The sequence below is a fragment of the Periplaneta americana genome, chromosome 4, assembly GCF_040183065.1.
Source record: "Periplaneta americana isolate PAMFEO1 chromosome 4, P.americana_PAMFEO1_priV1, whole genome shotgun sequence".
Lineage (NCBI taxonomy): Eukaryota > Metazoa > Arthropoda > Insecta > Blattodea > Blattidae > Periplaneta > Periplaneta americana.
In genome coordinates this window covers 120368896-120396468 of record NC_091120.1, presented here as the reverse complement: position 1 = coordinate 120396468, position 27573 = coordinate 120368896, and the positions used below count along the sequence as shown (strand labels likewise).

The 27573-nt window shown below is 38.6% G+C and overlaps 2 long non-coding RNA genes across 2 annotated transcripts in view; one reads left to right on the top strand and one right to left on the bottom strand.

Moving 5' to 3' along the window:
- The window catches only part of LOC138698157 (uncharacterized), a 257059-nt gene that overhangs the window by 73091 nt on the left and 156395 nt on the right, over window positions 1-27573 (bottom strand). The window lies entirely within an intron of this gene.
- Window positions 1-27573, top strand: part of LOC138698158 (uncharacterized) — a 210765-nt gene that overhangs the window by 139848 nt on the left and 43344 nt on the right. The window contains exon 3 of the long non-coding RNA XR_011331734.1: window positions 8248-8343. This is a non-coding gene — a long non-coding RNA (uncharacterized lncRNA). The remainder of the gene's footprint in view (window positions 1-8247; window positions 8344-27573) is intronic.

The window sequence follows — 27573 nt, the reverse complement described above, 5'->3', positions numbered from 1 at the left end:
TTTACTGATATATATATATATATATATATATATATATATATATATATATATATATATTACCAGAACTTGGTTTGATATATGCAAATAACAAAATTGACAATCTAAGACTCATGGACACTTTCTCACTCGTTTATCACTACTTAGCAACACAGTCATTGCACAGATTTTATTGCAGTGTGAAAGTCTCGTCAAGTCACTTCTTGCACACAATGAATTCAATCCAGTATATTTTTTGTTATTATTCTTTTTAGGCGGCGTTTAAGGGTATGATAAGGAATCCCGTATACTTACGATGCTCTAAAACAGTTCATACCTCCTGTTCTAACATGTTCCACCGCAAGTTGAAGACTGTCCTCAATCTACTGACCTCTATCAGAGGATCTTACGTGAAGTCTACGCATTCTCTGCAATAAAACAAAAAATAAAACTCTTGCAACAAGTTGTCATCTTACCTCGAAAAAAGCGAGCATCTTCCCCAAGTATCGCGGTAAGATGCCAAGCGCTGTGACGCAACCTAAGATAGAGGAACAAGGTCGTTGGTTGTTATCAACACAAACTTTAGAACCTTTACTACAATATCCATTACAAAGATTTGACAGTTATTACATATTCAAGGATGTATTAAAATTTTAACATACCTTTGCAGTTATTTTATAGCAGAAAAATGAGCTGTTTTCTTGCTTTTCTATTTATCACAACAATAACACGTTGCAAAATGAGTTAGCTTCCACTCTCCAGACATTCAACTGTCTCAGTGATCATAAAGACATGCACGTGGCGTTCTTTCTTGGAAGAATGAGAAACTACAAAGATGTAAGCAACTTTCCCCTATAGTCATCTCACCCCGATTAACTCTATATCTCAGGAATATATGATTGGATATTTCAATGGTTTTATGTTCGTTCAGGAATAGCTTCGGCAGAAAAGAGGGCCTGGCAGTGCCAATGGGAGGCAGAATTGCAAAGTACGAGAATGATACACTAACTATGGATTATTCGCCTTACATAACTTCAAAACGCAAGTGTGTAAAATTATCAAGAACCTAAGTACAAAGATCACCTTTATTCAACTGATCAGTTTTCAATTCGGAATCGTGTATAATAGTAGTAGTAGTAATAATAATAATAATAATAATAATAATAATAATAATAATAATAATAAACATTATCCTTACATAACTACCATCTAAACAATATATTAATTAACAGAAAAAAATTATAAGATACCTTAGTGTATTAATCGATAATAAATTATATTTTCAGAACTACATTGAATACATATAAATCCAAACAATAAGAATGTTAGGAATAATACGAGCGATTATTTATTCATTTTCTACACCTGATTCTCATTTAATGCTATGCTATACATTAGTGAGATCGAAACTCGAATATGCATCTGTAGTTTGACACTATATTACAACTACTGAATCGGCTAAATTGGAAAATATTCAAAGGGAATTTATATAATTATATTCGTACAGATTTATGACTAATAACTCTCGGTATAGCTATGAGCTAAAATGTGAGCACTTTAAATGTTGTATGCTAGACGTCAAGATCTCGATTATTTATTCTGATGTAAGGTCGTTAAAAGTGACATTAACTGTGAATATTTGTTAAGTAGTGTCAGCTTTCGTATCCCGATGGAGGAGATGAGATTTCACAAACTTTTCTATTTTAGAAATTCTAAATCTCTCTCTCCAGTCTCCAGATGCATTAAAATGGTAACTTGCATAGATGTGATTTTGATCCATTCAATTTATAGAAGTAGTAGATCATGGCAGTGTCATTTGCTTTTATATTATTATTTTTTTTAACTTTTTCTACACAAAATTGTAATATTTTCTGTAATATTTAACTTCTTACTATAAATTTAACTGTATTGTTTGTTTAAATTGACAAGTGCAAACATGTTGTTATGTTTTTCTTGTCACTGTTATGTAGTTAATTTGTATCATTGTTGTTCATTTTATTATTTTATTAATTCTAAGACCCTGCTGGACTTTTCTTGGCCAATGTATGTTGTTTAGCACATAAATAAATAAATAAATAAATAAATAAATAAATAAATAAATAAATAAATAAATAAATATTATTATTATTATTATTATTATTATTATTATCATTATTATTATTATTAGGAGGAGGAAAATAAAAGAGAAATATTAGGTTAGTATATAATTTCGTAGCATTCTTACGACCTTGAATTAGCGCCTTGCTCGAGGAGCGGGTGGAGGCCTGCAGTGATTATCGGCTATTGCGGGCGTGGGTGACTATTTTCGGACAGTATGTCTCGCGACTCCGATGTGCTAGAACGTTGATTTTGATGCCTAAAGAAAGATCTCGTCTCGATCTGTCGATTTAAGCTTGACATATTCACGTGAAACCCACGACCGTGTCACCGACACAGCTACACCCGAATTTTTCCACCTGGCACTCATTCTCTTTAGTCTATACTTGGGGGGTTCGGGAGTAAAACATGGTAAGTGACTTTTAGTGTTTTGAAGTTATTAGGTAGGTTAACATTTACATATGCAACAGTTTGTATAGTTACCAGGAAAGTGAAATCTGTATACTTCTGCTATCTGTTGAGATGTTGGAAAACTAACTACTGCATTAGACGCAGAATGTAAAATATCATGTTATATGCTACATATTTAATTTTTGACCAAAATGTCACTTATCATGTTTTACGCCCGACCCCTCAATTAACACAAATCTTACAAATAGAAAAATTCAAGGCTTATTCAATAACACAATGCTATAATATTAAAATGAGAAATGATAAATTGCAAACAAAGTTTTTATAAAAGCCCTTTTTGTCATAGAAAACAAGTCGATTCGAACTCATGCATCAACCCGTTATAAAACTGTAATTTGCGATAGAAAAAAAATTGCTGGAAACATAGCCTATTTGTTTTGAAGCATAAAGAATCAAGGTTTCATTTACTTTCCAAAGCTGGTACCTTGTTATAGCTTCCGAAGGAAGATTCATTTTCATACAGAATCAGTGCCAGTCCTGCAAGCTACACGAATGTTATTTATAACTTTATCTATATATTCATGCTTAATTAATTTGATGTTATCTAAGAAATGAACCTGCGGCTAGTGTAATTATAATTAGGGATCGTATTCTGGCCCAGGGTGTACATAGATACGATTAGTTCTTCACAGACTATACTGACGAAATGTCATGTTTGGTGCATGTCGCAGGTACTGTCAGGAAATACTTGATGTTGTTCGTGTTACAGTTGATTTATTTTTACTGGCAGAGTTATATATAAAGTTAGAGACAATTACAAGGACAGAAACTGCAAGCATTACAACAAACAGAACTTTTGCGTATGAATAAAAATCTCAGCAAAAGATGTTGGGAATGTATGACGGATACCGCTTTGAACAACATCTTTAACAGAGGTAGTGCTCAGTACCGGAATGAAAGTATAATTGAAGATCTTCGCGAGAAAAAGGATGTAATATCAAATTATTGGAGTACCTATATGATTTAGGTACAAAAGGTAATTTTGAAGCATTTATTTATGACAAATTTACTGGATTCAATAGGTAAAGGAACTTTTATCCTTGATTCGTCGAATTGTTGTGCTAACAAATATAGGTCTAATGAATTAAAAAAAAAATATTTAACGACGCTCGCAACTACCGAGGTTATATCAGCGTTACCGGTGTGCCGAAATTTTGTCTCGCACACTTAGCCTAAATGCCATCGAGCTGGGACGGGATCGAACCCGCAACCTCAATGGGAACAGAAGATTAGCACTCTACCGACTGCGCCACTCAGGCCAGCAGGCCTAATGAAATATGCTCCTAAAATTATTTTCCTTTCTCCTGAAACATGAATTGTGGTTTTGTTGGTTATATCTTATGTGTATCCTATTATTAATTAGAGTTACGTGTGTAAAATATGCGGGAGGTTACGAATCAATAAAGATGCAGTCTAAAACTGGAGCCAAGTTGAATGCTTTAAACAGCCTGTCCAAGAATTCGTGGTCACAGGTTATATCGTGTCACTCCTGAGATAAAATTGTCGGCGATAAACTTTCGTGCAAGAAATTATTAACTGCACAATTCGGCAACACTGAAAAATGTAGAATATCTTGGTAATCCACTTTAAAGTAATGTTTACTGTGTTCATCGCTGTAACCAAAACTAATTAAATCACAAGAAATTGATAAACAACAATTTTTATGATTTTTTGAAGACGCATAATGGAACAGAGAAATAGTCCGTATATTATAGAAAGATAATTGAAAAAAAAAAAAACAGAAAATATAACAGTTAAAAAGAGAGAGTAGATTTGAACCATGAACATTTAGTTCTAAAGCAACGTACGGATAGCTTGAGTTAGATCGCAGGAGTAACATCTATTTGCAAAATACAGTGTTGCCACATTGTGGACAGTCTGGAGTTAAAAATAGAATTTTGGGTATATTTAATTCCACATTTGGTGTTCTTGTTATGCCTTCTGTCGACATGAGAAAGAATTCAATCGAATTCGATTTGTAAATCTGTTTAACAAGTTTGTCCCCTGACTCTTACAGCAAATTCATAAAATCTTATTGAAATCTTTATAGTTCATTGGTCTTTCATATACGTCAATGACTCCAATGCCAATTTTCTTTTTAAAGTAAGTAATATCAGACTTATGGGATTTTAAATTTAAAATTTATTTAAAGTTAAGAATGTCAAAATTCAAAATTAAATACGTAAGATAGATGTCCCTGATACGGCCATGCTAAGGTATGAGAATTTTTATACCCACCATTCTGAAAAATATGCAAACCACTTTTTTCCTATTCGTTCTCAGTCTAATGCACTTTCTTAAAACAACTTCCTTTCCCTATAAAAATAGCTTTATTTCTCCAAAAAGTCCCAAATTCCAAAAGTCTACCTAGTGGCCATATCAGGAACATGTGCACATGATATGGCCACCCTTGTTATTTTCAATTTGATAGCGCAGTGTGCTAAAATTAAATAATTTTGGAGTAAATAAATAAATATGATACTTAATTATCTTTTTTATAATTCAAAAGTGTAGTCGAAACAGGTTTTTCTATCAAAAATTAGTCGACCTGGTTGGCGAGTTGGTATAGCGCTGGCCTTCTATGCCGAAGGTTGCAGGTACGATCCCGGGCCAGGTCGATTGCATTTAAGTGTGCTTAAATGCGACAGGCTCATGTCAGTAAATTTACTGGCATGTAAAAGAACTCCTGCGGGACAAAATTCCGGCACATCTGGCGACGCTGATATAACCTCTGCAGTTGCAAGCGTCGTTAAATAAAACATAACATTAACTGTCAAAAATTAAGTTGTTTACAAAATTGACATAAATTTAACTTCAAAAAACAAAAATGAATATTCATTCAAGAGAAGTGTACTTACAAGACAAAAATAAGATTTTGAAAACAAATTACTAATCGCAGTTGGGACAAATAAAAATGTCTTTTTCAGCAGCAGTGAGGCCAACACACTCTTCGTGGTAGAAATTCTCACAGTCTCCGCAGAGTCGCATGAACTTGACTTCGTCCTCCTGACAAACACTGCAGTACCAACTTTCAGCTTGTGTGGTTTTCTGAGTCTTTCTCTTGCTGAGTAGCTGTTGTTTGTTCTTTGGCTTGTTGGTCAATGACTGTTTCGTGGTTGGTCCCTTTTTCGGTTTAGGCGGTTGAACTTTTAGCTGGAAAAGATATTTTCAGCTCGATTCCACGCGAATTCATGGCTGGTCTCATGATCCTTGTTGTTTTTCTCTTCCTTTTTGGCGATGGTAGAAGTTCCCCAAAGCTGGAAGATGATTTGCTGCTGAATGATTCATTATCTGTTGGAGAGTCATCCATACACAGAGTTTTTTTTTGTGGTGGTGTGTGAGCAACTGATACCAAAAATGTAGTGGTTTGGTTCAATGAGCTGCAAGGAGGAACCGGATCACTACTGGTGCTCGGCTGATTGTTGTCAGGGAAGCTTGAAGTTTGCTGGTTGTTTAATTCAGGAGGTGGGAGTTCGGTCAGAGTACTAGCAGCACACGCCTCTTCTGGGATCGCATTCGGGTTGAACGGGTATATACCTGTGGCTCTGAAGCCACTAGTCATATTGGATTGTGCCATTGATCTGCCCCATGATGGGGTGAACACATCAGGAAAGTTCAACCGAGTTATATCGTTCTCGTCCCGGTGTGAGTCGCAAAATCTCAGAACCTCTTGGCAAGCTACTGAAGCAACTTTTGTTCAAGAGGTGCAACTCGTGAGTTTTGTTTGATGCCAAGCAATGGAGGGCAATGTCATGCAATTCAGCCTCTTCACAAATTTTGTAATCGAGGTGTGCCTTAGCTCCGTAAAAAATCAGAAGGCATGGTCCGTTCGATTTGAATCGGGAAAAATGTTGCAAAAAATCAACAAAAGTTTGAGTTGTCATACTCCCTTTTGGAGTCATTTGAGTTGATGATCCAGGAGATAGTCCTTTCTCCCAGGCTTTATTTTTTCTTATTCCTGAGTATAACATCATTGGAGGGATCACTGAACCCACAGCTTTCCCACAAGCCACTACTGTTACGCTTTCCCCGTGTTGTTTGCTCACAATATGAAGTCGTGAAGCCCCCTTTGGGACTAAAACTCTTGGATCCTTATGGAGGTGGAGTCGGCATCCTTTTTCATCCATATTAAACACTCGTTCTGGGAATTTGAAGAAATCGTGTTTTGTAAAGATTTCTTTTAGTTTCGAAAAGTGATCAGCAACAATGAACTTATTTAATTTCTGAGCCCGGGGTGGGTTCAGTCTTTGAGATTTTCCTCATGCAAGAACGTCAGGGTTCCTCTTCAAAGAACTGTCGAACCACTTACTACCAGCAGTCCCTTTAAAACGGTTTGGGATGTTGTTTTCTTGACGGAAACGAAAAACGTCGAGTTTGAGGTTTGTTAGGAGTCAATGGATAACCTACAGAAGACAAACGAAATATTATCTGGCACAGCTGTTTTTCTTGTTCTGGTGTCAAGGTGGATCTCCCACCTAAGTTTGACTTCTTTAATGGCCTATCTTTTTCCAAATAATGGCATAAAGTACGTATAGGTACACAAAACCTTATACTTGCGCCTTGAACTTTTTTTTGTTTTGATAACTTTCCACTCTTCATACCGCTCACTGCCTTGGACATGGCTTCTTTATCCCATAATCCCCTCTTCTTCATGTTGACAGACATTATTTTATATCTGAAACAAAATTTAGAAAGCTTCCACTCAAGCGAAACACTTTTCGACATATAATACTTAAGTTATTTGGGCTGTATTGTCTACTAATACCAAACATTTCCAGTACATTTGCCAAAAAGAAAAAAGTTTCCATTACAACGTAACGTATTTTCTACTGATTGAGATTTAAAAACACGTCATTATGACGTCATTTTTTCTTACAATACAAAATTTTTGCAAGACATGTAAATTTGTCAGGAGAAAAAATAAAAGTGAAATGAACTTCATATGGCCATATCAGGAGCGGGTAAGCTTTCAAGAAAATCGTTTGATTATAAATTTAATAACTCGTAAACGATACACCATCAACGACAGCACATATCATCAGAATATTAAAAACTGAACGGAATACGATGGTTTTCGTGAAACAAGTCTTTGAAAAACATTCATAAAATAAAGGAGACTTACCAGAGAAAAACAAGAAGAGGTCACATGAAAAACGCAACACATGCAACTGACACCATATTGCTCAACCTGACTGGATGGGAAACGATCAAGTGACATACCAGGATGCCAGTTCTCTGGATGCTGCTGCCATTTAGCGGATTTTTTGGTTAACTAACTCACAATAGGGGGGTGGCCATATCAGGAACATGATCATAACAGGAGCACCCACCTTATTTGCAATGAATCTTGGAATGGAAAACAATACCTGGAACTGTTTACGTGACTTTAAAACATGTCCAATGCATATGGTTTTAAGTTAAAATTCTCTTTCGAAATTTGGGATCAATGTTGTCTGTGAATGCGAATTTTGGGACATTCTGCATAATAAGACTGAAATGTTTTGGTTTAATTGCAAGCAGGTAGTGTTTCCAAAAAATAACTAAAATAATTTTACAATGTATATCTTATATCAGTTTGTTAAATTGCTATTTAATTTCAACTAATATAGATGTAAGTATTGTACTGCTTGGGAGTAAATTACTAGGTCTATACCTCTAACCAAGGATAAGTACGGTAATTTGCGTATTTCACCTTGATTTCAGAAGCCTCTACAGTCTTGAATGGTAACTACACTGTACTAGCAGCATACTACCAGTTCTATATAATTCTGGGTGCTTGCCTTGATCACTTCGAAAAACGTGAGTAAATGAGACACAATTACAAACAAACATTTGAGACAGAACAGGAGCTAAAAGATTCTTTGATGAATCATAAACGCAGGAAGTAGAGGCACAATAGTATAATTTCAAACTTTCAATTCTTTCGTTAATAGATTCACACATAGTTTTCTGCCCAAGGCCAGGTATTTCATCACAAACCCAGCATTACCCAACCTTTCCTATTTTCTACCTTCCTCTTTGTCTCCGTATATGATCCAAATATCTTAATGTCGCCTATCATCTGATATCTTCTGCTCCGAACACTTCTCCGGTTTACCATTCCTTGCTGTGTATCTTTCAGTAGGCAATTTCTTCTCAGCCAATGACCCAACCAATTTCTTTTCTTCTTCCTGATCAGATCAGTTTCAGCATCATTCTTTCTTCGCCAACTCTTTCCAACGCAGCCTCATTTCTTATTCTGTCTGTCCACTTCACACCCTCCATTCTTCCTACATCCACATTTCAAATGCTTCTGGTCGCCTCTCTTCACTTCGTCGTAATGTCCATGTTTCTGCTCCCATACAATGTTACACTCCACATATAGCATTTCACTAGTCTCTTTCTTAGTTCTTTTTCCAGCGTTCCGCAGAAGACGTTCTTTTTTCTATTAAAAGCTCTCTTTGCCATTGCTATTCTCCTTTTGACTTCCTGGCAGCAGCTCATGTTACAGCTTATACTGTAGCGATTTTCAACCGGGGGGCGCGACCTCCTATGGGTCCTCAGTATAGTAAAAGGGAGGCCATGAAGAAGCTTTCATAAAAATTTCGTGGTTTGAATTTTACACTACAAAATAATATACTTATATTATATATTACTTATATTAACAATATAAAATAAAAGAGCTCATAATAAAATTTCTGTTTATTCCATATCTTTAATTCCTATTACCTGTACTTTTTCTTAGAGCAACAATATAAAAATGAAATCTCGAATGGAAAACAACTGCAACACTGGGGAATTTGCAGTGAAATATTGTATAATTGGATACAGAAGTTTGAATTATAAACTATTTCGGAGAAACTGCACTTAGTGTCCAGGAAGAAATTTTTCTAAGTCCAATGATGGGACACTGCGCATGCGCAAGACACAGACAAGTATATTTCGTTATAGACTAATTAAATGGATATAATTGAACACAACACTGCTTTTGTTTTTTATTGTTGAAGCGAATATGTGGAATTACAGGGCGTTACCATATGGTAACGCTAGGTCATTATGTTGTCAAATCTTACAGAATGAGTTGTTGCATTATAATAACATCTTCCAAGCAATTTATAGAACTTAACTGAACTTTAGCATACAAATAATATATGTATCACTCATTCAGTGTTCTGCCCAAGGTCAGATCTTTCACTGCAAACCCAGCATTCTCCAATGTTTCCTATCTTCTGCCTTCCTGTTTGTCATCTCATATGATCCATATATCTTCATGTCGTCTATCATCTGTTATCTTCTTCTGCTCCGAACTCTCCACCATTCACTCCCGTTCACCATTCCTTCCAGTGCATCCTTCAGTAGGCAGTATCTTCTCAGCCAGTGACCTAACCAATTCCTTTTCCTCTTCCTAATCTGTTTCAGCATCATTCTTTCTTCACCCACTCTTTCCAACACGGCTTCATTTCTTATTGTCTGTCCACTTAACACGTTCCATTCTTCTCCTTATTCACATTTCAAATGCATCTATTCGTTTCTCTTCACTTCATCGTAATGTCCACGGTTCTGCCCCACACAATACCACACTCCATACAAATAATACAAAAATAAGAAAATTACTTTCACAATACCTGAACAAATATACGTAATAGAATATTATTGTCACAATATACTCGTATGAACAAAACACTTTTTCGTAACATAACGTTTTACATTAATTTTTTGTGCGATTTTCACATCTTTCTGTAGTAACTTAAACCTTTCTTATGATATGACAAAAAACATGAGCTGCAGAGACCTACATATAATTTTGAGAAAGCTGTAAACTGTATGCCAGAAGAGCATTCTCACTAGCACATTGCTGTCTTTTGTCTCCGGGTATCGGAATCACTAATGTTCCATTCCATCGTATATATATATATATATATATATATATATATATATATATATATATATATATATAATTAGATGTTCTGCGAGTGACGTCCAGAAAGTAAGTTTACCTGGAGCCGTTTACAGAAAGAAAACTCAATTTCATGAAAAAGATTTATTGGAAGAGATACAGTAATTGTTGAACTATTTTTCAACATATTTCCCACCGGAACTGAGACATTAATTGTTACACCGTGGGATCAACTTTTGTCCCTCGTAGAAGTCTCCCGCCTGGAATCGAAACCAATGTGTGACAGCCATTTGCACCTCTCTGTTGATACCACAGTATTAAAAAGTCTCATTTCAGGTGGAAATATGTTGAAAAAATAGCTCAACAACTCCTGTATCTGTTCGAATACATCTTTCCATAAAATTGTATTTTATTTTTGCAAACGGCCCCAGGGAAACTTACTTTTTGGACACGTCTCGTAGCTCCAATATCGCTGTATTTGGAAGTAGATGGTCACCCCTAGCCTTTTGGGGTGCTCCCGACTTCTTCAAATCTCCCATTTGAATTCTAATTCATTCAATGTTGAGCCAGATCTTCTACTTGGCTACCAACTACCATGTAACTACCATGTGAAAATGGGCTAAAACAGTTTTTACATAGATAAAGCGAATTTTCATAAAGAAAACAAAATTTGTCACATCTCTGTCTTTGTCTCTGGAGAAATCGATTGAACTGTTATAACATACTGTTTTATCCACTTACGTTTCCCTAATGGCACCATTTTCACACATTGCAATGTTGACGGTATCATTCTCTTTCTATCACAGATGACTCTTCAACTTCCTCTTCTTCTATGAAAGGAATATCGTCTGGTCCACCTATTCTGTCGCTATTAACAAAAATAACCCCAGCTTCAGTACTCAGTTTCCTTCCACTTAGGTTGTCGAACATACCACTCTCTACATCAGCAGAGTTCTCGTCAGATACAAAGTTGGGCTTTGGTGGCTGTATGTAGAATGCTCTAATTTTTCGTTTTCTAATTCCCAAAGCATCTCATGCACTTCCACGCACTGTTTGTAACATTCATTTTGTTACTTGTACTTTCCTGTAACTCCTCCAGCTTAATGTTAGTAGCGAGAGAGCAAAAAGAATGAGTGACAACATATTAGCCTAGCGTTACCATATGGTAACGTAAGAAACAATGTATTATATCCACAACAATGTTACGGATTGTAAACTTGTGCTTGATGTACACTAATACTCAATCAACAATAAGTAAAATACCACAACAAACATTACATTCAAGTTAATAAAAGTAACAAAAAAATGATCTTACTTCTTGTTGCTCTCCAAAATTGCTGCTGGGAAAGCAACATCTAAATCGCGCAGCTCCTCTTGCCCAACTGGTATAATAAAGTTGTGATTTCATAATGTAATAAGAAAGAACCAATCATGTATCTCGGATTCACAAAGAAAAATTCTAGTTTTATTAATTAAGGACGGGAATGAAGCAAGTTATATTGCTTTCTACACTGCGTTACCGTATGGTTAAAATGGGTTCAGTTTAAACATGCTTCCATTTCTCCATAAATATCTGGCAGCCCACCCGTTTAAACTAATGTTGGCACTAGATGTTCATGCCTTCTCATGTGTTGGCTACACTGAACAATAACTTGCCAAGATTACTGATAGCGCGTCAACATGTCAACCACAGATCACGATGTCAGCTGTTTACAGAGAATTAATGGTATAATCAAATCAACGCGAATAAAGAAGAAATGCATCTACTAGTTTCACAAATAAATAAATCATTTATATCCATGTGAAGTGTTGTGTATCATTTAATCAGCTGTTTTCTTGAATTTATTGGAAAGCATTCTCGATTCCACTTTTCTCTGATAGGCAAGATCGTACAATAACTTGTGTCTTGTGTTAATGTGCATTATCTGGAGGCACATGTGGATCCATTTTAATATAACAATTAATTTCCTTTAGTTTATTCCTTTCCCTCCGAAAATCATGATATCCATTAATTTCAAGAATACAACTTCCAGCATTTTAACGTGTTCGATAACCCACTAAATTAGGCCTACCTGATGTACTCAGGATCTTCCTAATTCTAAGGGAAATAGCTTTGATTTTTAACATTGTAGTATGTGACCTAATCTATTTATGTAATATTCACAGGCCCTAGCTAATAATTGGCTATAATGGGCAAATACCCAGAGCAAGGGAGCAAGAGAAAGTATTTTAAGTTAGGATGTCGAAATAATTGTTAAATACATGCTCAATAAAAATGAATATTTATAAATAATGTAATAAAAACAGCATTTTGTTTGGTGAATTGGCACAATTATTGTTTCACATTTTTGTTTGGTAATAGAATGGATGAAGTTAAAGAAAGAGGTTAGGGTGCCAACATTTGCTCTGTCCAGTTTTTCAGTGACCTAAACCCAGGGCCTAAATATTCATAATAGGTGTCATCCTCTTGTATTATTTTTATTTCAGTAAACGGTTGGTTGCACTGTATGATTGCTTCATCATCCATTATGAATTTTGATCAGATTATCATAAGCTGATTAATGTACACTGTAAGTTCCTGTGTTCAGAAATGGAGAATTCAGGAAAAAAAAAAAGTAAGAATATTAGTCCAGTAGAAATTGATTTACTGCTCTTTTTAGTTAGTACAAAGAAAGATATATTAGAATGTAAGAAAACCGATAGTGTATCTTTAAAAGACAAAGAAAAAGCTTGGCAAGAGCTAGCAGAAAGTTTCAATGAAATTAATGGAACTGTAGTACGGTAAGACATTGGAAGATATAAAGGGGAAAGTATGAAAACCTCAAAAAGACCTGTAAAAGGAGATTTTCCGAAGATAAATACACATAAGTGCAGGTGGAGACCCACATCAACCGAACTTAATAATAACAACTTATATTAAAATAAAAGATTATTGGCACAATACAACTTGAGGGGCTACCATCTGTATGTGACTCAGATTGTACTGGCCAATCATCACTACTCGCATCTGTGGAGCACCCATCTGCAAACATTGGAAAAGCACAATTTCCTCCTCAAATCCAATCAATTCAAAATTCGAATGTAACTCCCTTTTCAGCTGTGAATCTATACAAGTCTGTAGCTTCTGAATCCCAAGCATTTATCGCAGGTGACGATTCAAATCCCACTGATCAGGTAATTGAAGATATACCAATATAATAGTATCTCTGGATAATATACAAATTAATGAAGTAGAAGCCATTCCATGTAGCAGTCAATTCAGTATTAGGGACCTGAGGAAACCTACTTTCACTCTACTCCTAGTAAAGAAGAAAAGACCGTCACTAGATAGTTCATTGGCAGGAACGAAACTTATGGCATTATGGCAAGAAAAACAATTTCTGAAGTTACAAAAACAAGCAATAGAGGATCAAATTCAATTCCAAAGAATGGAGCATGTATCTAAAGTACCGGTAACATATATTATGAAAGAAGATCATACAGTGAAGATGAAACTCACAGAACTTTATATAAAAAATAAGGAGTTTGATCTTGAGATGAAAAGAAGCATTCTTGAACTTGTTGTTAGGAATAGGGAATTGGACCTTAAAACAAACAGCTAACAGAAATCACAAGATTTTGATGTATTTATGGTGATTATTTTGTTCAAGTCTACATGTTCTTTTTTATATAAATTAAAAAATTTAATCTAATATATTAAATCACTTTAGGTACCGGTACCTGTAACTTATACAGGGTGTTTAAAAATACGGGGCATAATTTCAGGTATGTATTTCCCACATGTAGACAATCAAAGTAGTTCATTACAACATGTGTCCGGAAATGCTTCATTTCCGAGTTATGCCTTCACAACATTGAAATTCACCGGAACGTTTTCCTATCCGCAGGTCGTTGTCATTACAGAAGATGTTCAAAATGTCCCCCTCCTGCTTGAATACAGGCCTCACATCGATGTGTCGTTGATCTGCGAACACGATCTCAAACTCCAGGAGTATTGCGTATGTCCTCAGAACATGCCACAATTCGATTCCGAAGGGATTCCAAATCAGGCACCGGAGACGAATAAACCAATGATTTTAAATGGCCCCACAAGTATAAATCGAGAGGGTTCAGATCAGGTGAGCGTGGAGGCCAAGCAATTGGGCCACCTCTACCTATCCATCGATCGATCAGGAAACCTTCGATCCAAGTACCGGCGAGCCGTACGACTGAAGTGTGCGGGAGCGCCATCATGCAAGAAGTGAATGTGTTGACTATTGATCAGTGGAGTGTCTTCTAAAACATGAGGTATGGTGTTGTCCAGGAAGTTTGTGTACGCCTGCCCCGTAAGTCTGTTTACAAGTACATGGGGTCCAACTAATCGATCATCAATGATACCGGCCCACATGTTGAGGGAGAACCGCACCTGGAGATGAGATGGAACAGTTGCACGTGGGTTTTCATACGCCCATACATGCTGATTGTGAAAATTTGTTATGCCATCTCGTGTGAACTGTGCTTCATCTGTAAATAATACTAAGGCAGGAAAGTTCGGATTTACACCACACTGCTGCAAGAACCACTGACAGAACCTAACTCGTGCAGGGTAATCTGATGGTGACAGGGCCTGTACACGTTGCAAATATTAAGAATACAATTGATACTCTTTCAACAGTCTCCAGACAGTCGTATGAGGAACATTGACTTGCAACGCTACCCTTCGTGTGCTGATAGAAGGAGTCATGTTCACAGCCTCTAGAATCTCCTCCTGTACTTCTGGAGTTGTAGATCTTGGTCGTCCCCTTCCCAAACCAGGAGAGTTAAATTTTCCATACTCGCACAGACGGTAATAGTGACGTACAAATGTCTTCCGATCTGGACATTGTCGCTGTGGGTACCTCTCCAGGTACAAACGACGAGCCAGCGCAGCATTGCCGTCCGCCTTACCGTACATGAAGTGCATCTCTGCCAGCTCTTGATTTGAATACATGTCGCACAGTCTAACGCCTACACAACACTGAATGTAACCTTCGCCTCGGAATGAACTGTCAGAGTGCCCTCTTAATGTATCCTTTGACGGCAACGACCTGCGGAAAGAAACACGTTCCGGTGAATTTCAATGTTGTGAAGGCCATAACTCGGAAATAAAGCATTTCTGGACACATGTTGTAATGAACTATTTTGATTGTCTACATGTGGGAAATACATACCTGAAATGATGTCCCGTATTTTTGAAACACCCTGTATATTTAAAGGCAGTATTGATAACTTCAGTTTTGTAGTGGTTTTTAGTGGTCCTAATATGTTATGATGTCATTTTGATATTTTCATAAAGTCATTCGGTTTATATCATTCACTGTATTAATAATACCATAATCATCATATCACATCAGGTTATCATGCTACTTAAAACAGTAGATATTTAAATTAATGTAGCTTCTTAAATAATTGAATAACAAGTTAATCAGTAGGTAGTTTAACTTAATTCCATTTGAAGAACAAAATTTATTGCATGTTATCACCTATCATATAATTTATATATGGCTTATTTATAATAGAGTAATAATACATAAGAAAAAAACAGCAGGCCTAAGCCTAATTATAACATGACATCAAAATGTTCATAAATCAATTGTTAGTTTCATTTCTAATTATTTTAATAAACATGAACATAATATGAAATATACAGTATATTCCCTCCAGCTAATTTCTTATATGTTAGAAAATAAACACACTGCATATTTCAAGCAATTAGTTACTTTCTGTCATTGAAATCCGACAATCATATAATTTTGATACAAATGGAGATATATTTCAACTTGTAACATCACTGCGTAATTAAAATAAAGTGGAATTTTTACATAAATTGTGACTACACTATAATGTGTTAAATATTTGTGTGTCAATACTGGTAGTAATATTTTATACAACACAGTTTGAGGGTGTGTGCGTCTCGGTGTTGCGTGAGATTCACTCAGGGTAGCCGAGGTACGGTTGTGGTGTAGGATGATGTCGGGAATCATACCAAGCCGGCTACCTATATAAAAGGCAGTGTAAACTCCAAAACTATAAGTTTATTGTCGTATTCACTTGGTAAACACTAGAGTATGTATTTCCGGCTGACTTATAATTCAGTTGTTGGTCGCACTTCTGTATCGACTCTATGGCAGCTCTGAATAAGCTCTATCCGATACTGTAAATTCAATACTCTGCCCAGTACACTATGACCGAAGTTCCTAAACGTTGACGAGTAGTCTCGCTGATGACAAAGTTCTAACTATCGAGTCTTCGCCGGAAGAAAGACTATTACGTTGGGCCGCCGACACGAAAAAAAGATGTCGCGCCGTCTACACGAAGAAAAGTAGTTATCCTGTCGACACGGAACGAAGTAGTTATTCTGCCCTGTATGTAGGGCCGCCGACACGATGAGATGTTGTGTTTGTGCCCTGTATGTAGGGCCGCCGACACGATGAGATGTTGTGTTTGTGCCCTGTATGTAGGGCCGCCGACACGATGAGATGTGATTCTCTCCGCTCCCCGTCACCCTTATTTATAAAAACCTATCCTACGCTAAAACTAACTATCCTATTGGTTAAAAACTACGTCACTTAACCGGCCTAAAATCTATTCTCTATTGGTCCAAAGTGACCTCATAAGCTCGACCAAGATCTCTTCTTATTGGGCGCGAAATACGTCATCTCTAAATTTAAACTTTGGATTTCCCATAACATCTAATTAGTTTGTATATCTCACAAGAATACCCGTTCTTTGGAAAACCCAAGCTTGGCAGTATCTTTCCCACGGGTCCAGTCCAACTTTCTGATTTTACGCCTCGACGAGTGTCAATGCAGAACCCTGCCCAAGGTGGCCATAAATATGTCCGGTGCTGACAAGTGACGAGAGGAATACGAAACATCTGCGTGTGAAACTAATTCTAACCAAGTCGCCAGAACATCCCCGCGATTCCATGTCACAAAAATATGGAGATATCATTTCGCTAATAAATCGGTCTCTCCCTCTCCTAATTACTGCTTCAAATGCCCATCTACATAACCATTGGAAATTCCCGAAAGAGTTTCCAATGTTATGAGATGTCCCCGCTTTCTGCCTATAACTAGCCTCATAGTTCCCCTACGCGGTCAGCCGGTAATACATTATTTACAATACAATGAGATTACAATATCACTACAAACAATTACAATAAATAATACATATATCTTCACAAGCCTTTCTATGTACACAACTTTCACACAATAAGCACAACAATGTACAGTTTATATTCACATTTACATATGTACAATCCCATTCATTCACATATTTACAATTGTTTATTCATTGATCAGTTACACACTCTGCGTGCTTGGTTGTACCAGCCGCCCTGTACAGGTTCACCTAGCTGTACGCGTGAGACTAACTATCCTTACTCTTTCTCATTCCTGCCTCCTTGCCGCTCCTGTTTGAAAGGCCTCAAGAGTTGCTTGTGGTACCTTCCAACAGGTTTACTTTTTGCCCTTTCTACCAATTCGAAAGTATGGTCTCCATATTTACTTTTAATTTCGTAGGGCCCCTTGTACAGTAGCTCCATGCGTGAGTAATGTCCTCTAAGGGCGGAAGATAACTTCACGTCCCTTAGCAATACCAAATCGCCGGTTGTGGGCTCCCATTTGTGGCGATATCTTTTGACTTTACCGAGTCTATACTCAGCCTTTTTCCTGATTCGGTCGAAAGCTAGTTTACACAGTAGTTCCGCACTAGGAGGCTCACCCTCCTGTATTGCCTGCGGCAAACTCTTTATCATGGGATCGGGATCGATCCCTAACATAAGTTTGATCGGAGCTATTCCGGTGGTTGGATTGATAGAGTGGTTCATGACTCTCTCAATCACCTCACATTGCCTAAACCAGTCCTTATGGTTTCGGTGACACAGAATACGGAGGTACAATGATATATCCCTAAGCGCTCTTTCGCATGGATTACCGCTGGGGAAGTATGCGGAGCTGTTGTATAGCTTCACGCCCGCATCTTCCAGCCTTTTGCAAAACACTTTCGATTTATGTACCGACACATTGTCACTGAGCACCGCTGTTACCGGGCCGTAAGTCGGTATGTAGTCTCTAACCAGCTTATCAGCTCACAACTTGCTAGAGATATTTCTTAAAGGGTAAATCTTTACAAATTTTGTGAATACATCGTACGTAACAAATATGTACCTGTGTCCGAAGGACGATGTGGGCATTGGACCGTGTTCGTCCACTGCTACAAGTTCATTCTTTTTACCCCTGATAATGACTTGTGGTATTGTCATACCTTACATTTAGAAGTTTCGCCTTCTGGCAGACCTCGCAGCGAGATATTACCCTTCTAACCTTCTTTGACAGTTGCTTAATATAAAATGATTCTAACATAGTTAAAATGATCCTATCACTCCCAGAGTGACACATAGATAGGTGAAAGTTATTTATAAGTTCATTCTCCATACTCGCAGGTATGTATATCTTCCACTTCTGGATATCCCTACCATGCAATTTATACAAGATATCAGAGCGCAATCCATATACTTCATATTTCACCTGTGAGATTTCTCTAGCTTTGTCCATTAAGGCCCTTATCGTGGAATCCTCCTGCTGAAAATCTGCAATTCTCCGAAATTTTCCCGTCAGAGCTCCATTCCTCGTGGAATAAATTTTCATCACGGCAATTTCATACGCGGGGGCGGTGATAGTTTCCGGTAGCCCCGATTTGGAATTCAAACGAGAGAGACAATCACCAAAGATATTGTCTGCCCCCGGAATATGTCTAATCGTCACATCATGAGCCAAAATCTCGTGCACATATCTAGATATTCTAGAGTTCGTCAATTTGCATCTACTCTGAAACGCTAGGCTTACATGGTCAGTAAATATGATGATCTGCCTATTAAAGATATACTGACGGAACTTCTGTAGTGCGAAGTACACAGCAGAAATCTCAAGTTCCGTGATTGATGCGTTGCTTTCGGTACGCGACAGTCCCCTAGAAGCTGTGGCAATCACATGTCGCTTATTATCTTCATCGGTCTGACATAGAATTGCTCCATATCCATATGAAGACGCATCAGTATAAATCTGAAAAGGTAGGCTGTCGTAAGGCCTTTCCAACAGAATTGAGTCGGCGAAAAGCAGTTTCGTTCGATCGAATGCTTCCTGCTCTGCCGACCCCCACCTGAAGGGTGTATCCTTCTTCAACAATGCTCTGAGTGGGGCTACATGCTTAGCATAATTGACGAGAAACCGATTCTGGTATTGTAGGATACCTAGATACCTACGAACCTGTTTCCGATTCCGCGGCGGCGGGATCCTCGAAATGCTCTGAATTCTCTCTTGGTCTGGTCTAATTCCGTCAGACGAAATTACGTAACCCAGGAAAACTGTCTCAACTTTAAAAAATGCTGTTTTCCCCAGCTTGACTGTCATACCAGCCTCTCTCAATTTAGTGAGTACAAAATCAATATCTCTAATATGCCTATCAACATTATTGTCATATATAAGAAAATCGTCAATGTACTGTGCCAGAAAACCTTTAGTCGAATCACCAAAAATTATGTCAAGTGCCCTTAGTAGCGCAGATCCAGAACTCGCGATGCCGAATGGGCATCGGGTATACTGATAAACTTTCCCGTTATGTAAGAACGCTGTGAATTTTCTCGAGTCCTCGTCCAGCGGAATCTGCCAATACGAACTGGTCAAGTCCAAACTAGTGAATATAGAACAGTCACTGATACGGCCTAACAAAGTGTCCACTGACTCCGTCCTGAAATTATCTTTAACTGAAAACGAGTTAACGTGTCGGGCATCGATCGTTACTCTTAAGCTTCCATTGGTCTTTCTAACCCAGCACAATGCATTTACGTAAGGCGAGTCTGATACTTCTATAACTCCATCTTTTAACATATCATTTATGACTTCGTCTGCCTGATCCCTTAAAGATAGGGGGATGGGTCTACATTAATGCCGAAATTCCTCCATTCCTACCACCTTAATTTTGTGTGTATACACTCTACACAGACCCGGCGCGTCTGAAAAGACATTTAAATGGCTACCTACAACATCCATTAAGTGTTTTCTTTCACTCTCACTCAGGCCGTGTGCCTGGCTAACTTTATCTCTCACTATTTCGAAAGTATCTGTCTTCCTATTGTTAGACGCGACTACCTGCCTAAGATCGCCAAGCGAACTCTCATTACAATATCTGGCCCTACCGCTAATGAGATTACGTCCTATTTGTCTCGCCTGGACTAATTCGCCGATACACAACTCGCATTCTCCGCAGCCTACTTGACACACTCCCCTAGTTACCTCGTTACCTTCCCACGGATTAACCTCTATAATTACATTCTTACAAATTTTGAGATGCTCTACGAAAAATAACTCTTCCTGTAATTCTTTCTCTCCCGCGGTTCTTTCATCTACCTCAGCTCGAGCGTTATTCCTACTGAATGGGACATGGCCTACACTGCCGTTACCTGCCGTAACTCCTAGTCTGTTTTCCCTGAAATATAATAGCGCGTGCCATTCATAAAAGCTTTCTACTCCAATAATGATGTCGGTAGTCAACCTTTGTATCAGAAGAAAAATAGCATTTAATTTCACGTCTCCGCACTCTAACTCGAACCATACTTGATATTTTACCTTTTCCTTCTTCTTGCTTAGGGCGCCCGCACAGTACAGTGAACATATGGGTAACGTTTGCAGTTTTATTCCTGAATCCCTAACCTTTTGAAACAACTCCAAGCTGCATACATTATTTGTGGAGCCCGAGTCCAACAACACACAACACTTTATCCCAAATATTCTAGCATCTATATATGGCAATATATAAGTCCCATTATTTTCTAACTCTGGGTTAGTAATCTCGCTCTGTCTCTTTACGCTTACCGCGTTGGTGGATTCTTTTGATAGTGACTTATTGCACTTAGCTACAGAAATCTCCGAACCCTTGAGACTTCTGTCTAGCAGTTTCCCGAGTGTGAAGCAGTCGGTTCCACCGCTACCTCGTCTCTATTTCTACAATTTATAGGTTCCCGGCCCATATTCATCCTGACCGGACTTTGCTGACGTCCGTTCATGTCTCTATTCCTACTTTGTCCCACGTTACACTGTGTAGGTGGCCTATTGCAACCTTGTGAGGACATTTCTTGTAGGACGTCTCGCCTATCTCTCTCCTGCTCCTGTCTCCTCCAATCACCTCGATTTTGCGGTCCCCTGCTAAAATTAGGCTGCCAGAATCCCTGTCTGTAATTTCTGTTCCTAAGCCAATGTGGTTGGGTTCTAAGCCTACTATTTCCATTCTCTTGTCTTCCCGTGTACCATCGTATGTGGTTAACCCTACGCACGGGACCAACACCTCCTCTATCGTTTCTCATCCTGTTGTAACTGCTCTGATTATTCCTAATATTATTGTAAGGGCCCCCAGTATCTCTCCGAAAATTTTTCTCTGAATTCCTCATAAGTGACATTATCCCCTAGGGCCACTAGCGCCCAGTTGAGTGGTCGGCTCTTTAGGCTCTTTCGTACGACAGTCATTTTTAATTCATCCGGCACCCCTCTTACTCTAAAGTACGTTTCCAGCTCACTTATGTAATTATGTGGGTTTGAAAATTCAACCTCATCAAAAATAGGGTAACCAATCTCATTCATAATGTGAGTGGGGTACTGAGGACGGCCTAAATATGCCTTGTCGTTTACATTTATTAACTCACTACGCACGTCATCCCGTGAGGTCTGACATTCCTCACCAACACTATTGTTAACATGTCTTACATTTATGTTGCTACCTGATGCCGGGCTCTCACTTGTGCCCTCTTGTCTAGAAACTGCACGGTCCGAGCTGCTATGTCCGCTTAAATTTGCGGGACTACCCCCATTTAGTACGTCGTTTATTGAGTTTAGTTTACTTCTTAATTCTTCCAAACATTAGTTATCCGCCCTTTCTTTATTCTTTATGGCTCGCTTGAGACCGTCCACTTCCTGATCCATCTCACCTATTTTCTCTTCCACCGAATTCTGAATTTCCCGAACCTTTTCCACTTTCGTTTCCTCTACAGCTGATTTTAGATCGCTATTCTCTCTAGTAGCGCTATCTCTAACTCTAACTTCTAAATCCTTCATACTTTCTGACATCCTATCCATAGCTATCTTCAGTTGGTTCTCCATTCCGATCCCGTTCTCGGCTAATTTCCCCTCTAGCTTCTCTATTTTGTCTTCCATCTTGTTTCCTCTTTCCGCTAATTTTGCAATATGATCTCTAATCTCCCTCGAACTTTCCCCCAATCTATTTTCCATTTGTTTTATTTGCTCTCTACTTTCCCTGGAGTTATTTTCTAATTTAGTTTCCATTTGTTTCATTTGTTCTCTACTTTCTCATGAGTTGTTGTCTAATTTAGTTTCCATTTGTTTTATTTGTTCTCTACTTTCACTCAGAATCTGCTCTCTACCTTCCCTTGAGTTATTCTCTAATTTAGTTTCCATTTGTTTTATTTGTTCTTTACTTTCCCTTGAATCGTTGTCTAATTTATTTTCCATTTGCTTTATTTGTTCTTTACTTTCCCTCAGAATCTGCTCTCTACTTTCCCTAGAGTTATTTTCCATGAATTGTCTCATCTGCTCCCATAACTGTTCTAGCGTCATTTCCCCTTTGCCACTTTCTCTCCTCTGTTGCTTTTCCACCGATCGCTCTCCCTCTATTTCCTGTCCTGCGTTACTCTCGACCTCCTCTCTGATTTCCATAATTTCCTCGTCCTTCCTTTGCTCCATGGTTCCCTTGTTTCTATTTCCTCGGCTTTCTCGTATTTTCCTAACTACTTTACTCCTATGGCTACGTAGTATCATCTATATGCTACTCTGTCATCTATCCGACGCTAGCTTTCCCAATAATAATCTAACTAGGCCTGTATTTGCCCTCTGCTCACTTCCAACAAATTACGCAATACACTTGTTTCACTCTTACCCCCAAAATATCACACACAATAGAAAAAAAAATACATATAAATATATACCCAAAATATCACACCAGAAATTGAAACATATACACGTTATAATTATTCCCCCAAAATATCATATACTGTACATATATACACACATTTATACATCCTCCATTCATACTTGCCACCGCCTTTCCTAGTTGCCTTCTCTGGTGGTCTCCGTGTTGCCTTCTCTGGTGTTGTCGTGTTGTCGCGATGGCCTGGTTCTATTCCCGCCTTCCAGCGTCGTTCCTCGGCTATGCAGGGCTGAACTGCTCCGTCCGGTCCTCCGCGTTGTTTGGTGCTGTGTTCGCACCCGGGGCCGATCACTGGAACAGCTATCTTCCTTCGAGTCCCACGTTCTAAAGCGCCATTTGAGGGTGTGTGCGTCTCGGTGTTGCGTGAGATTCACTCAGGGTAGCCGAGGTACGGTTGTGGTGTAGGATGATGTCGGGAATCATACCAAGCCGGCTACCTATATAAAAGGCAGTGTAAACTCCAAAACTATAAGTTTATTGTCGTATTCACTTGGTAAACACTAGAGTATGTATTTCCGGCTGACTTATAATTCAGTTGTTGGTCGCACTTCTGTATCGACTCTATGGCAGCTCTGAATAAGCTCTATCCGATACTGTAAATTCAATACTCTGCCCAGTACACTATGACCGAAGTTCCTAAACGTTGACGAGTAGTCTCGCTGATGACAAAGTTCTAACTATCGAGTCTTCGCCGGAAGAAAGACTATTACGTTGGGCCGCCGACACGAAAAAAAGATGTCGCGCCGTCTACACGAAGAAAAGTAGTTATCCTGTCGACACGGAACGAAGTAGTTATTCTGCCCTGTATGTAGGGCCGCCGACACGATGAGATGTTGTGTTTGTGCCCTGTATGTAGGGCCGCCGACACGATGAGATGTTGTGTTTGTGCCCTGTATGTAGGGCCGCCGACACGATGAGATGTGATTCTCTCCGCTCCCCGTCACCCTTATTTATAAAAACCTATCCTACGCTAAAACTAACTATCCTATTGGTTAAAAACTACGTCACTTAACCGGCCTAAAATCTATTCTCTATTGGTCCAAAGTGACCTCATAAGCTCGACCAAGATCTCTTCTTATTGGGCGCGAAATACGTCATCTCTAAATTTAAACTTTGGATTTCCCATAACATCTAATTAGTTTGTATATCTCACAAGAATACCCGTTCTTTGGAAAACCCAAGCTTGGCAGTATCTTTCCCACGGGTCCAGTCCAACTTTCTGATTTTACGCCTCGACGAGTGTCAATGCAGAACCCTGCCCAAGGTGGCCATAAATATGTCCGGTGCTGACAAGTGACGAGAGGAATACGAAACATCTGCGTGTGAAACTAATTCTAACCAAGTCGCCAGAACATCCCCGCGATTCCATGTCACAAAAATATGGAGATATCATTTCGCTAATAAATCGGTCTCTCCCTCTCCTAATTACTGCTTCAAGTTACAGTTAAGTCAGGTTTCATTAGATTCTATATTATGGAGGTTGAGTTGCATCTAAAGCTACACCACACATGATAATATGTCAGGTTTAAAAAAAATAACATTTTTATGCTTAATAATTATGGTGTAAGTTACTGGCACTGCTTAATTTTCAGTGAAGTAAAGTTATAATACCGGTACTTTTGAAAATATCCAATTTTTACATGAGTAATAAACAATGTTACATATACTAGAGAGAATGAAACTTACTTTATGTTAATTTCAGCCCTTTGTTTCACTGATTCACAAACAAATTTTAGTCATGAACGTACTGATGGATAAGGTGCTGGTAATGCTTAATTTCCAGTGAAGTAAAGTAATAATATACTTTTGAAAATATGCAAGATTAACATGAATAATAAACAATGTTACACGTACTGCAGTGAATTAAACTTATTTTATGTTAATTCAATCTCTTCCTTCACTGGTTCACCAACAAATCATGGAAGTACTGATGGATAAGGTGGTTTCGCCTGACATTATTTTCTGCTGTATTTAGGTGGTTGTTAGCTGCTTGAGGAAAGTTATACACAGCGTTCATGGCATCCAATTGGTCGTCAGTAACAGGAGGTATATTTTCATTCTCATTGCAAGCTATATTGTGTAAAATAACTTTTGCCACAATTACACTTCAAATTCTGTCCAATTTTAGTCTGATTCCAGTAGCTAAAACAGGAAATCTTCTTTTCTATACCCATAGCTCCTCTCTACTGGACTTCTAGTCTTTATGATGGCCTCCTGAAAAAGTTGTTCCTCTGGTGTGTGTGTAATTGTCAGTGGTGTAATGAGATAATTTTGTACAGCATATCCACTATCTCCAACTAGAATGGCTGCACCAAATTCTCCACCTTCAAATCACCTCTTAATTCTTGAAAAATTAAAAATATGTGAGTCATGAGACAAGCCTGGCCACCTAGCTACAATGTCTCGAATCAACAAGGAAGAATCAGACACAGTTTGCATGTTAATAGAAAAAAAAATCCTTGCGATTTCTGAAGATTTCTGCATCTCCTCCACCAGTGATTGTATTTTCACATGTCTTCAGTCAATTGCACTTATGTAGTTAGGAAAAAGCCAAATCCTATAAAATCCGTGCTAAACCCTTGCCGTTCCTTTAGGTGTTGTTGGCATGTTGATATAACGCTGTTACAAATGTCTTATAGCTGTAGAAACTTTTGCAAGGACTGAGAGAACAGAGACTGGAATTAGAGTACAGAGAGTAGACTGAGAGGACAGAGAATGATCTGAGAGTACAGAGAGTGAACTGAAAGTACAGAGAGAGAACTGAGAGTACAGAGAGTGGACTGAGAGGACAGAGAGGAGCCTGCGAGGATAGATAGAGCACTGAGGAATAGGGAGTAAGCTAAGAGAACAGAGGGAACAGAGACTGAACTGAATGACAAGAAGGTGAGAGCGAGGATGGTGAGTAGACTGAGAGACCAGAGAGTGGACTGAGAGGACAGAGAGTAGACGTTGGGGACAGAGAGTAGACTGAGAGGAATGGAAATGGACTGAGAGGACAAAAAGTGGACAGATATTACAGAGAGGAATTGAGAGTACAGTGAGCAGACTGAGGGGCACACAATGGAATGAAGGGACAGATGGGACGGAGACGACAGGGATAGGACTCAGATAACAGTGTGTAGCCTGAGAGGATAGGGAATGAACAAGAGGAGTGGAAATGAGCTAAGAGAACAGAGAGTGAACTGAGAGAAAAGAGAGTGGACACAGAGAATGTTGAGTATATTGAGAGAACAGAGATTGGATAGAGAGGACAGAGAAGGGGTAGAGATTACAGAGAGTGAATTGAGAGTACTTTGTGTGGATTGAAAGGACGGAAAGTGATACAAAGAAAACTGAGAGGATGGAGTGGGCTGAGGAGAAAAAGAGTGAACTGAGAAGACGCAGATTGGACCGAGAGGAGAGAGAGAGTGAGAGAGAGAGAGGACTGAGGTAGTAGAAAAGGGAAAGGAAACAGAGTGGACCGATATCAAAGAGAGATTACTGAAATTACAGTTAGTGAGCACAGAGAGGACTGAGAGGAAAGAATTCTGACTCGCAGTTTCCCCAGTTCACTCTCAGTCTTCTCTCTATCCTCTCAGTCCACTCTCTGTCCTCTCAGTTCACTCTCTGTACACTCAATCCACTCTCAGTTTTTTCACCCTACTCTGTCCTCTCAGTCTACTCTCTGTCACCTGAGTCCATATTCTGTACTCTCTGTTCTCTCAGACTACTCTATGTCCTCTCGATCCACATTCTGCCTACATTCTGTTCTCTCAGTCCACTCTCTGTCACCTCAGTCTACTCTCTGTCCCTTCCCTGTTCTCTCAGATCACTCTCTGTTCACTCTATGTCCTATCAGTCCACTCTTTGTCTTCTCAGTCCATTCTGTCCTCTCAATCCACTCTCTGTCTTCACTCTGTCCTCTGAGTCCACACTCTGTGCTCTCAGTAGACTCTCTGTTCTCTCAGTCAACTCTCTCTTCTCTCAGTTCACTCTCTGGTCCCTCCTTTTCTTTTAGTTCTCTCGCTATCCCCACAGTGCACCATCTTTCCTCTCAGTCTACTTTCTGTCCTCTCAGACCACTTTCTGTTCTCTCAGTCCACTGCCTGTCCTTTCATTCTACTCTCTGTAGGCCTACTCACAGTCCACTTTCTGTACTC